Source organism: Hyperolius riggenbachi, chromosome 11 (assembly GCF_040937935.1).
Source record: "Hyperolius riggenbachi isolate aHypRig1 chromosome 11, aHypRig1.pri, whole genome shotgun sequence".
In the NCBI taxonomy this organism is placed as follows: Eukaryota; Metazoa; Chordata; class Amphibia; order Anura; family Hyperoliidae; genus Hyperolius; species Hyperolius riggenbachi.
The window spans coordinates 33,883,789-33,895,696 of NC_090656.1; positions in this window are offsets into that span (position 1 = coordinate 33,883,789).

Sequence of the window (11,908 nt, forward strand, 5' to 3'; positions counted from 1 at the left end):
TAAATAATTATAGGTTGGTTTTTTTTGGCTCTTCTCAGTCCATGGACGCGTATACCGTAAATTGGCGTTGAACACCTACTCTTTTTCACAGATTGCTGCTACACATTTCTTATGGTCTATAGCTGATGTTTGTATACAGTGTGCCTCTGAGCAGTGGCGTAGCTAAGGAGCTATGGGCCCCGATGCAAGGTTTACATGGGGCCCCCCAAGCGCTCCATACATAACAATTGATACGGCACACCAAAACCTGCCAAGGACAGCCACAGTGTCAGAGGTGCAAGAAGGGGATGGGGAGCAGTTTGTTAATGATAACTACTAATAAAAGCATCTATAGAGGTGATTATTACCAGCATAGGATCAATAGAGAGCTAATACTGTGGTTGAGGGAGGGCCCTTCAGGGCCCCTCTGACCCAAGGGCCCCGATGCGGTCGCTACCTCTGCACCCCCTATTGCTACGCCCCTGCCTCTGAGGAAGTGGCTTTTGGCTGTGAAACATGTCAGGCAGTCTTTTATGTGATTTGGAATCCTGAAATTAAATCCATACGCATTGTTCGCAACTCTGAAGATATTTTGATTGAAGAATAAACAGAGAATTTGTTCATATAAAACCCTGTGCTTTTTGTTTGGTGGAAACTGCTTGCTGATGTTTTCTTGATATGTTTTTGTCTGTTAAGGTACCAATACTTTTAGCGATGATGGGCAGATTCGACCAAGAGACAAATTTCTTTCCAATCGAACCTGATTCGAGATTGATCTGTCGGCTGACCATAGCCCCAGATCCTGCATATGAAAGTTTTGTCAGTGATTAAAGATATTATTTGGGAACCCAGATTAGACTTGATGTTTATAGTGATGGGACAGCTAGCAACAAGAATGTGTACCAGGTAAAGTACTGCTAATAAGTCACCACTAAATTCAAAAATTAATAAATAAATAAATCTAGTGTGTGATTTATCAAAAAAAAAATTAAATAGTGTGTGAGTACCTTTAACGAACTAAGGTCATTGTTCATAATAAGTGGAGTAAACAGGAAGTGTGAAACAGGAGACACTGATGGGTGAGGTTACGGTACTCGTCTTCTCTGCCCACTAGGGATGGCCAGAAATTCCAATTTACGCCAATGCCGATGGACAATCCTGCAGGTTTCCGATTTCCAATTCCAATTTAGAGGAGTCTTTTTTTTTTTTGTCATTTTTTGCATTCTCTAATTGGCCAAATACTTCTGAGTTGACTCTGCATTCTATGATTGGTCCAATGCTTCTGAGTACTGTCATTTGGGCTAAAATTCCCGAGGTGCGAATCCGAATGAGCAGCTCCTGATGAAGTGGTTATTATAACCACACCACGTGTTGAGCGTTGGATCTCCCGTGCCCAATACTGACTGCCACCGTTTCAGCACTTGGATCCTGGTCTGATAAGTTAACTATAGTGGTGTTATCATTCCATTAATTGTGTTGCCATCACTTGCAATTAGTCTTTTGTGTCTATGTTCTATACATTATACTCATGTCCTTTCACTGTCATCAGGGTTTTTGTCATCACTATAATAATTGTTTTTATATATAATTTAGGACCCAGGTCCTTTTTTGCACCAGAGGATACATCTCTTCTTTGAGTGCAAGCATGCTGGTCAGATGGATTTGTTTTACAGCAGGGAGACATGTTCGCTGCCTCCACCTTTGGTGTTGTAGGTCATGACATGCAAAATGTATGGTTCTTTTAAATGTTTTTCACTTAGTGCCGGTGACTGTTTAATAGAGAGTTGGATTTGATTATACAGTACATTCTAGCGGTTTAGCCTTTCTTTGGGAATTTCTTGTTTATTGAATTTTACCGGTGTGTATGGGGCATAATTGGCCAAGCCTTGTAAGGGTTTTTCATCTTCCACTAGATCAGGGATGTCAAACTCAAATATGAAGTGGGCCGAAACTGAGCTCTGGGACCAAGTCTTGGGCCAACCTCAATGTCTAGTGGCCACCTCTCTCCTTTATAAAGTTCCCTGGTGTCTAATAGCTCCCCTCCATACCCTATACACTTCCCTAGTGTCTAGTGCCCCATGCCTTTCCCTATATGGATTCCTGGTGTCTAGTGGCCCTCATCTATACAGTTCCCTGGTGTTTAGTGGTTTTCCCTCCCTCTCCGATACAATTCCTAGTGTCTAGTGCCCCATTTCTTTCCCTATACAGTTTCTTGGTGTCTAGTGGCCTCTCTCTTTCTCCTATATAGTTCCATGGCATCTAGTGTTTTCTCCCTCCCTATTCGACTTCCTTGGTGATCTAGGGCTTACCCTCCAATATAACACCTCTGGCAGTCCTAAGTGGCCCAAACATAACGCAAAGTAGGAAAACCACCTGAGGGCCAAATCTAATGGTTCCGAGGGCCAGATTTGGCCCACAGGCCAGAGTTTGACATGTATGCCCTAGATCAACTGTGATATGTGGGCTGGAGGGTAGTGATTTTTCCCCCCCTGAACTTGATGTCTTTTTTCAACCAATCAAACTATGCTGCTTTGTTTTTGTGTCTGTAAAGAGCACACACATCACCCGCCTCTTCCCCCCACCCCCGGATTTCTTTCACCTTCTCCCTGTTTTTACTGCATTTTTTGCTATATCGTTTTGCAACCACATAACGACCGCCTAACGCCAATAGGCGGTGGCTGGTCGTTTGCGAATTTACATGGAACGGCCGCTCGTTCCAGTGGCCATCCATGTCAGTTCACGGAGGGTGTCTCCGTGAACAGCCTGCGAGCCTCTGATCGGCGTCTCGCAGGCAAAATGTAAACACGCGGGGAAGAAATCCCCTGTGTTTAAATCCTACGGCGCTGCTGTCGCAGCAGCGCCGTAAAGGAGATCGGCAATCCCCGGCCTCTGATTGGCCGGGAATCGCCGTTGTCTGATAGGCTAAAGCCTATTAGAGGCGGTACAGGACGGATCACTGTCCTGTGCCGCCCACTGTGAGCAGCAGAGGGAAGTAGAGGGAGGGAGGAATAGCACTGTGGAGGGGGGCTTTGAGGAGCCCCCCCCCCCCCCCGCTCGGCCATTTAGAGCCGCGGCGATAAGACCCCCCCAGCAGGACATCCCCCTAGTGGGGAAAAAAGGGGGGAAGTTTGATTGCCCTGCCTAAAACCTGATCTGTGCTGCGGGCTGGAGAGCCTACGCAGCACAGATCTGTGAAACATAGCCTGGTCCTTAAGTGGTTAATTGTGAGGCCGAGAAGAGCTGCCAACATCTGAGAGAATCCATATCAAGTGGAACCCAAGACCATCACCGGCTTCAGAATATTTGACCCAATCGATATGCTGATTGAGATCTACAGAGAAGAATGTAATATACGTATTAGGGAGGAGAGATGCCAGCGTTCCTTGTGTTCTCTGTCCTCGTTATTCTATCACATAAATCGTTGTACGTAATGGATTTGGTGGCTGCATTTTCCAGGCTTGATAGAATGAGTCAAACGTTTGCCGCTCTGATATTTGCTCTTTTCATCAGGCGTTCCTTATTGTACGTAGAATTTCATCTTTGCTCAGCAGTCACGGTTCTATTCCCCGTTTTATGTCCTGCATCCATTTCCCTTAATATATTGTCTCAGATTAGCCGTGCATTCAACACCACCGTGTTCCCCGCACCGAATAACCATGGACTGCTAGCCCAGCTAAACTCTTTTATTTGACAATCCAAACTCAGTGGAGAAGACTTGGTCATCATATCTTTACCGTCTGCTAACTAATGACTAATTAAAGCCATGAAGTAACTTATTACAGCCATGAAACTCTTGATTTTTTTTTGCTGATGTTTTTAAGGTGTTTTAAAATCCTCCTCTTAGGATGGTCAATGAGATAAAAATAATTTAGATTTGTTGCAGCATTATGCAAATTATGTATGCAAATGTATGCAGCTTGAACATGAACCAATCAAATCCTGCTAAGGTAAAATCTGGTCCATTTTCAAGCTACATAAATCTGCATACAAAATTTCCATAATCCTGCATCAACTCGAAATTATTTGCATCTTATTGACCATCCCTATCTTTCTCTACTTACAAGAAAAAAAGTTTTTTTTTTCAAGAAATCAATCAAGAAAGAGTTCACACATAAAGGAAAAACATTAATAAATACCTTCAAGTCATGACTATGGTCACATGACCAACGTTGGATGCCCTGCTTCTCCACCAGGCAATATCTAAAATCATGTGACCACAGTTCTGCACTGTCCAGGAATCTGGCACTCTGCCTCTTCCTCAGTGCCTTCTCTATGAGAGCGTGAGTGGACGTCTCAGTCATGCTCCCTCACCAAACCACTGTGGGAGGCACAATGCCGAGCCACGCCTCCAAAATAAAGGGGAGGGGGAAATAGGAAAGCAGTGATTGCAGGCCAAACACTAAAGCCAATGAATATTTACATCTTCTGACACTGAGCGATCTGTTTTTTCATTGTTTTGGAGTAGAGGTCTTGGGGAGGGCAAGTCTGTAATTTTGTGAAAGAAAGTTCAGATTAGAATAGTTTCCCGACTTTTTGTGAAACTTGAGTTAGAAACTTCCTTCTAAGTGTTCTCCTAATGAGCCTCACCCTCCAGCAGAATGTTTCTAAGGCTTTTCGTCTTCTCTGCCACATATAACATAATGAGGAGTCTTCATTATACAGCTAGAGTGATGGAGGACACCATTTCCATCTTCGTGATGGAAACGTCATTTGCCCCCTGTGATGTCTCCTCAGAAGAGGACCATTGATAAGTTCTTTATTGAACTCTCACAATGAGGTCTTGTATCTTTTTAGCACGTTTAATACAAGTGGATACCGAGCTGTCACATATTAGCGACTTCTCGCTGTGACAAACCAGACGGTGCTACAGCCCTGGAATAGCAAATCATGGAAATCAGACACTTTCAGATGCTTCCAAGACTTGTAGTGCTCTCCAGCCCAGGGGGAAGACATTCTCATCAATATCTGCATTTTCTATAGGGAAGAGCATTATAAAACCTCGCCTGCTGTAGCCACATTCTTCACGTTTAATGCCCTGAAAGTGTATCTCTATATATCATTCTACCCTCGGGAGGAGCAATCAGAATTTTCATGGTGGATCTCACAAGGAATCAGCCCTAGTCTTCTTTGGTTAACTGCAAAGCCCCCATACCTGCTGCCATCACTAAATGTGCTAGGTATGTTAGGGAGAACAAGTCCAAACTTTTTTTAAAAAAAGACCTTGAAATATTTTTAAGCTCGGTTAAATGACAGATTTATGCACTATACGTAATGTAAGCCTGTGTGTTTAAAAAAGACAAAAAATAGATACTTCCATCTCTAGAGGGATGACTCAGAGGCATCCCCGATCCTCCTGCAGCCCACTGATCCTTGCCAGGACCAGGGGCGTTGTTAGGATCCTAAGAGATCCGGGGCACTTTTGGGCACTCCAGATGGAAAATGGGTGTGGCCACGCACCAGAATGTGGGTGTGGTCATGGATGGGGGCAAATTTACAAGAACTTAACAGCAGTCTAAGTAGGCCTGCCCAGTAAAATGTTGGATGAAGCCCCCCTCTCATAAATATAATACATAAAAACGCAGCATATCACATAAATAGGCAGTGCCACTTAAACATAACTAGGCAGAGTAACCTGGCTTCTGTGCTGGCTGGTCTGGCTTTCTGCTGGGTGGGCCGACCTGCTGCCAGACCTCCCATAGCATTACCTGACCTTCTTGCGGACCTTCTTGCTCCCACGGGCCTCCTTTTGAGGCACCACAACTCCCAGCATTCCCCATAGAAGAACCAAAGCTCCCTGCATGCCTCCATAAAGGCACCACAGCACCCAGCATGGCACCACAGCACCCAGCATAACCCCAATTGATGCACCACAGCTCCCAACCTGCCTGTCATTGAGGCACCACAGCTCCCAGCATGCCACCCATTGAGGCACCACACCTCCCAGCATGCCGCCCATTGAGGCACCGCAGCAGACTCTGCGTGGGGGACATCCTGGGAACCCCAGAATAGATCCAGGGCATCTTTGGGGCTAGCAATGCCCCCTGGCCAGGACCCTCTTCTTCTTCACAGGTGGCCCACACTTGCGCAGTAGCACAGAGCACCGAGGAAAAAGCCATGCAGAAGCGGCTCTGTACTACTGCACAGGCACAAGTCATCTTGCACTTTTGCAGTGCAGCCAGACTCATAAACGAATGACAACACAGCAGGGCAGCACTAACCTATTCGACAAGCTGTTGTTGAATAGATCTGGAGGGTCCCAGCACTAATTCGGTGGAGGTGATGAGGATTTGGAAGCCTCTGGTTCATGCAGGGTTCCACTTATGATTGAATTTGGTAGCTTCCTTTAACCAGTTTACCCCCAGCGGTGCGGATTTCTCCGTCCCTTTTTCCACCCTGTTAACACCAAGGGCCGGAGATATCCGCACCTGACGCCAATCCCACCGCTATCCGCGCTCCCGCTCGCTCGTCCGCGCGCCCCCGTGCTCGTGCACGCCGCCTCCTGCTCGCCCGGAGATCAATGAATGGGAAAAACCTTTCCCGTTCGTTGATCTAAGTCCCCCGCAATGATCAGCTGCTTCTACGAGAAGCAGCGCGATCATTGTGAAAAAAAGTTTCCCAGCCTCCCTCAACCTCCTGCAAGCGTACTTCCTGTACGCTTGCAGGTCGCATAAACAAAAACTTACTGTGGCCATCTTGTGGCCAAATAGTAAAACTACACCCTAAAGCAATTTTCATATACAAATATATTAGTTATACACTAAAAATTAACTCATTACCTCCCACACTCCCCAATTTTTTTTCTTTGTAATTAAAAAAAAAATTACAATTAAAAAAAATACATAAATAGTTACCTTAGGGACTGAACTCTTTAAATATTTATGTCAGGAGGGTATAACACTGTTATTTTATAAACTATGGGCTTGTAAGGAGGGATGGACGCAAAACTGAAAAAAATGCACCTTTATTTCCAAATAAAATATTGGAGCCAAACATTGTGATAGGGACATAATTTCAACAGTTTTATAACCGGGACAAAAGGGCAAATACATTTCATGGGTTTTAATCACAGTAGCATGCATTATTTGAAAACTATAAAGGCCAAAAACTGAAAAATAATAAATTTTTCCCACATTTTTTTTCCTATTTTCCCATTAAAACACATTTAGAATAAAATAATTCTTGGCATAATGTCCCACCTAAAGAAAGCCTAATTGGTGGCGAAAAGAACAAGATATAGTTCATTTCATTGTGATAAGTAATTATAAAGTTATAGACGAATGAATGGAAGGAGCGCTGAAAGGTGAAAATTGCTCTGGTGCTCAAGGGGTAAAACCCCTCAGTTGTGAAGTGGTTAACCTCCCTGGTAGTCTATTAGAAACCGCCAGGGGGCAGCGCAGCACTATTTTTAACATTTTTCTTTTTAAATCATGTAGCGAGATAGCCGCTGTACAGCGGCACCCCCCCCCCCCGCCCCCTTCGATCACCTCCAGCGATCTTTGATCAGGAAATCCCGTTCAAAGAACCGGATTTCCTGAAGGGTTTCCCCCGTCGCCATGATGACGGGGCGGGATGACGTCACCGACGTCATGGTTGTCATGACGTCTAAGGGAGTCCCGATCCACCCCTCAGCGCTGCCTGGCACTGATTGGCCAGGCAGCGCACGGGGTCTGGGGGGCGCGGTGCGGCGAGGCGAACAGCGGCGATCGAGCGCGGAGCGGCGGCGATCGGAATGCACACGCAGCTAGCAAAATGCTAGCTGCGTGTTGCAAAAAAAAAGTGAGTAAATCGGCCCTGCGGGGCCTGAGAAATCCTCCTGCGCGGCATAGCCTGAGCTCAGCTCGGGCTTACCGCCAGGAAGGTTAAGATCACGGGACTTCCCAGATGTCTTACCTCCTAGGTAATATACTGATGCCCACAAAAGACTTATGTGCCTTTTGTGTCTCTCATGTGTGAGATGGTGATAAGGCTGGTGCTTCCTCAAGAGGTGCCTCTCAGCATTTGTTACATAGAGTACCTCTAGCTACCTAATACTTAAGGGCACCTCTAGCTACTTAATACTGAGGGTACTTCTGGCTACCTAATACTATGGGGCACCTGTAGGGGCACATATGACGGGCAAGGGAGCAAAGGGAAAGTGACAGCCGGGCCAGCCAACACACTTGTGGTGCGGTTCAGTGGGGATTTGTAGGAGTGTGCAGTCTGAGGTGCCAAGACATCTGTGCCTATGGGCTCTTGTGATGTAAATATGGGCTTGGCACAGGCGGATAAAGCCATTGTCTGTGTAGTGAAGACACTGGAAACCAAGCAGAGGATGTGCCATGATAGAGAACCAGATCGAGCAATGGTGAACCAATCATCCAATGCCTGTTATTAGCAGAAATGTTCCACAAGGGTCCTTACAGTTGCCACAAAACACAGCTCAGAATCCAAAGCCAGTATCACATGCTCCTTTACTGAGACGTTTCCCGCTGTGTGGACCTTTGTAATGTAGTGGCTAATGCTGCTGAGTCCATGCTGAGGTCCACATTCTTGCTGTCAGGTGACCGGCAATTGCTGAAATTCTGATAGGCAGAGCAAGTACGTAGCTCCCAACTGTCCCTATTTCGGAGGGACAGTCCCTCTTTGGGAGCCCTGTCCCTCTGTCCCTCTTTCCTCCTCATTTGTCCCTCTTTCAGGACTTTGTCCTTCTTTCTATGTAAATATTTATATTTCTCTGCGAAAAAATGTTTGATTGACGCTAAACTTTATTCCCATCCTTTAAATTGATATATTACTAATTGTAAAATGTTACTATGAAGGAAAATGAACCAGGATAGAAAGGACCAGTGTGGTTTGAATTATAAAACAACTTATTTTTCTTATGAAATCTTTATGGTATGCGTGACTAGGGGTGTAATGGGGGTGTGATCAGGGGTGTGACAGGGGTGTGGCTTAAGTGTCCCTCTTTCTCATCTCAAAAAGTTGGGAGGTATGCAAGTATCACCATGAAGGCATCTTCTCTGACATGTCACATTCATTATCTGTGGTGGATTGTGTTTCTGAGTGGCATTTGCTGGTCTCTGAGGACAAAAACAAAGTGACAGAACCAAAGAAAAACAATACAGAGAAGGCCCCGGCCCGCCATTATCTTGGAGGAAAGCGGAGGGCGATCTCTGTGTGGCCATGGCAGTTGGATTCTTAAATAAGATTTAACACAGAAGAACAGATGGATTTTTCAAGCAGAACATTTTCAAAAAATAATGGGAACAAAAAATTCTGAAAGAATCAGACAGTTGAAAAAAATAAAATAAATAAAATAAAATAAATCATCTGATGCACACAAAAGACTTATTTGTGCCTTTGTGTCTCTCGTGTGTGAGACGGTGATAAGGCCGGCGCCATCTATAATGCCAGGGCTTCAATAGACGGAGACCCCAATCAACACTGAGTCTTATGTCTTTTCTATGAGCTTCTTCCAGAGACGCCTCTCGGCATATGTTATATAATGTACCTAGAGAGCTCACGTTGACCCAGGACCTCTAGAAGAGTATAAGGGGCTAAAATAGACTGAAAAGCCCTCCTACTAAAAAAATAAAATAAAATAAGTATCTTCAATAATTCGCAATAATTCAGCTTTAAAGTAAACCTGTTACGGGAAAAAAGTACCTCTGGGGGGTACTTAAAGTGAACCTCCGGACTAAAAATCTACTCAGCAGAACTGAAAAGGCTTGGTGTTTCTTTAACAGTTTCACAGCATCAGAACTTTGTTTTTATTACCAAAGCATCATTTCTAGCTGCATTTTTAGCTAAGCTCCACCCATCAAAGAAAACTGCCCGGGCTTTTTGTCCCTGATGCTGTGCAAAGCATGATGGAATTTCCTATGTTGTTATTCAAGTTGCCTAGCAACTGGTAGTGGTGATCAGCACACAGGACAGTTGGAACTGTGCCTCATGCTCCCTGTTACCTCCTTTTTAACCAAACAGATGGCTGCCATCATGAAATCAAACATTTGCCTGTTCTTTTAAAACAGGGTGGCTAAGAGATTATAATACCTATCTATTTTAATTAACATAACTAATGTAACTTAATGACAGTACGGTATGTTTGTTTAGGCTGGAGTTCCTCTTTAACTCGGGATACGGGAAGCCTGTGGATCCTAAAGAGGCTTCCCCTGTCCAGCGCAGCAGAGGTGTTCCAGTGCTGGGACCCCCCCAAAGATCTCTTTGGTGGCGCTTGTCAACTTGCCTGCATGTGCAGTAGAACCTCTCCGCTCTGCCGGAAATAGCCAAACTAGATGGGGTTTGTTCTACTCTGCAGGCGAGCCGTCTGCACCAGCTCAATAGCTAAGTACTCAAATTGAGCTCTTTTTTCCCCTTCAAGTAGATTTTAACTCCTAGGTGACCGCTCCACGCCAATTGACGTGAACGTAGCGGCAGCCCCAGGACCGCTCAATGGCAATTGGCGTGAAGTCCTTGGGCTGAGCTTTGCAGGAGCGCGCGCATCTCCGCTCCGTCAGTCTCCCACCGGCGATTGCTGCTAAGAGACTGTTAGACGGAGAAACCGCCGTCTATTTACATTGTACATCACTGCAATCTACTGCAGCGCTCTAATGGGGACAGCCCTGTGACACTCGGCTGTCCACCTGGGTCAGAGAGTGATCGGCTCTCATAGGCTGATGTCTATAAGAGCCGATCTCTGGGATTGGCAGGCGGAGGGAGGGAAGGAGGGAGGGGATAATAAAAAAATAGTAAAATGTATTAAGAAAATAAATTTTAAAATTGTGTGCTGAGTTGTATGTCCCTGCAGCGAGCCCTTAAAGCTGCAGTGGCCTAAATTGTAAAAAAAAATAGCCTGGTCACTAGGAAGGGGGGAGGGGGTTGGGCGGGGGTGTAAGCCCAGGCCCGTTCCTGGGGCCATGCGGCCCGTTCGGCTGCCCTGAGCGCGGGGGGGGGGGGGGGTGCTGTAATGGAGGGGGGAGCCACAGCAGCGAGGAGGGCAGCCCAACCTCTCCCTCCCTTCCTCTCCCGGGCCGCTCTCTGTGTTTCCCCCTCAGATGCAGAGTGATTGCAGCAGGAAGCGCTGTATACAACTCACCCCCCTGCGTTCCAATCGCCGCTCAATTGCCGCTGGACTCCTGCTCTGCATAGCTGGTATACATACGCTGCTTCCTGTTTAGCAGGAAGCAGCATATGTATAAGCGTCTATGCAGAGGAGGAGACCAGTGACAAGTGAGCAGCGATTGGAACTCAGGGAGGTGAGTTGTATACAGCGCTTCCTGCTGCACTCACTCTGCAACCTGTATTGGGGGCACCTACCTACATAGCTACCCTATACTGGTGGCAACTATACTGGCTACCTATATTGGAGGCACCTACCTAACTAACCTATACCGGGGGCACCTACCTATCTAACCTATACTGGGGCACCTACCTTTCTAACTTATACCAGGGGCACATGCCTATCTAACCTATACCGGGGGCAACTATACTGGCTACCTATACTGAAGGCACCTGCCTATTGTAAAAGTAAAATAAACTCACTCCGAGACTCTCTTCTTTGTGCCAATGAAAGTGGAATCATTATTTACTCGGCCATAGGCGTTCCCGCGCTAGTTTACAAAGGTAGAGTTCTGAACTCACACCTCATCAACGCAGAAAAGCAAAGGTTTTTTGCTCCAGTCTGTTTTTAAACCCTCGTTAACATATTCCTCCCCCTAGGCAGTCTCTTTTCATCAGTCCAATCAACACTAGCAAGTGGCAGGTTGCACCTCCTGACTGGGTAGGCCCTCTGTCTTTCAAGAATGACCTGCGAAGAGTTCCTTATAGGTTAATTTTCAACTTTCGATTCTGGCTTAAAGAGGAACTCCAGTGAAAATAATGTAATAAAAAAAAAGTGCTTCGTTTTTACAATAATTATGTATAAATGATTTAGTCAGTGTTTGCCCATTGT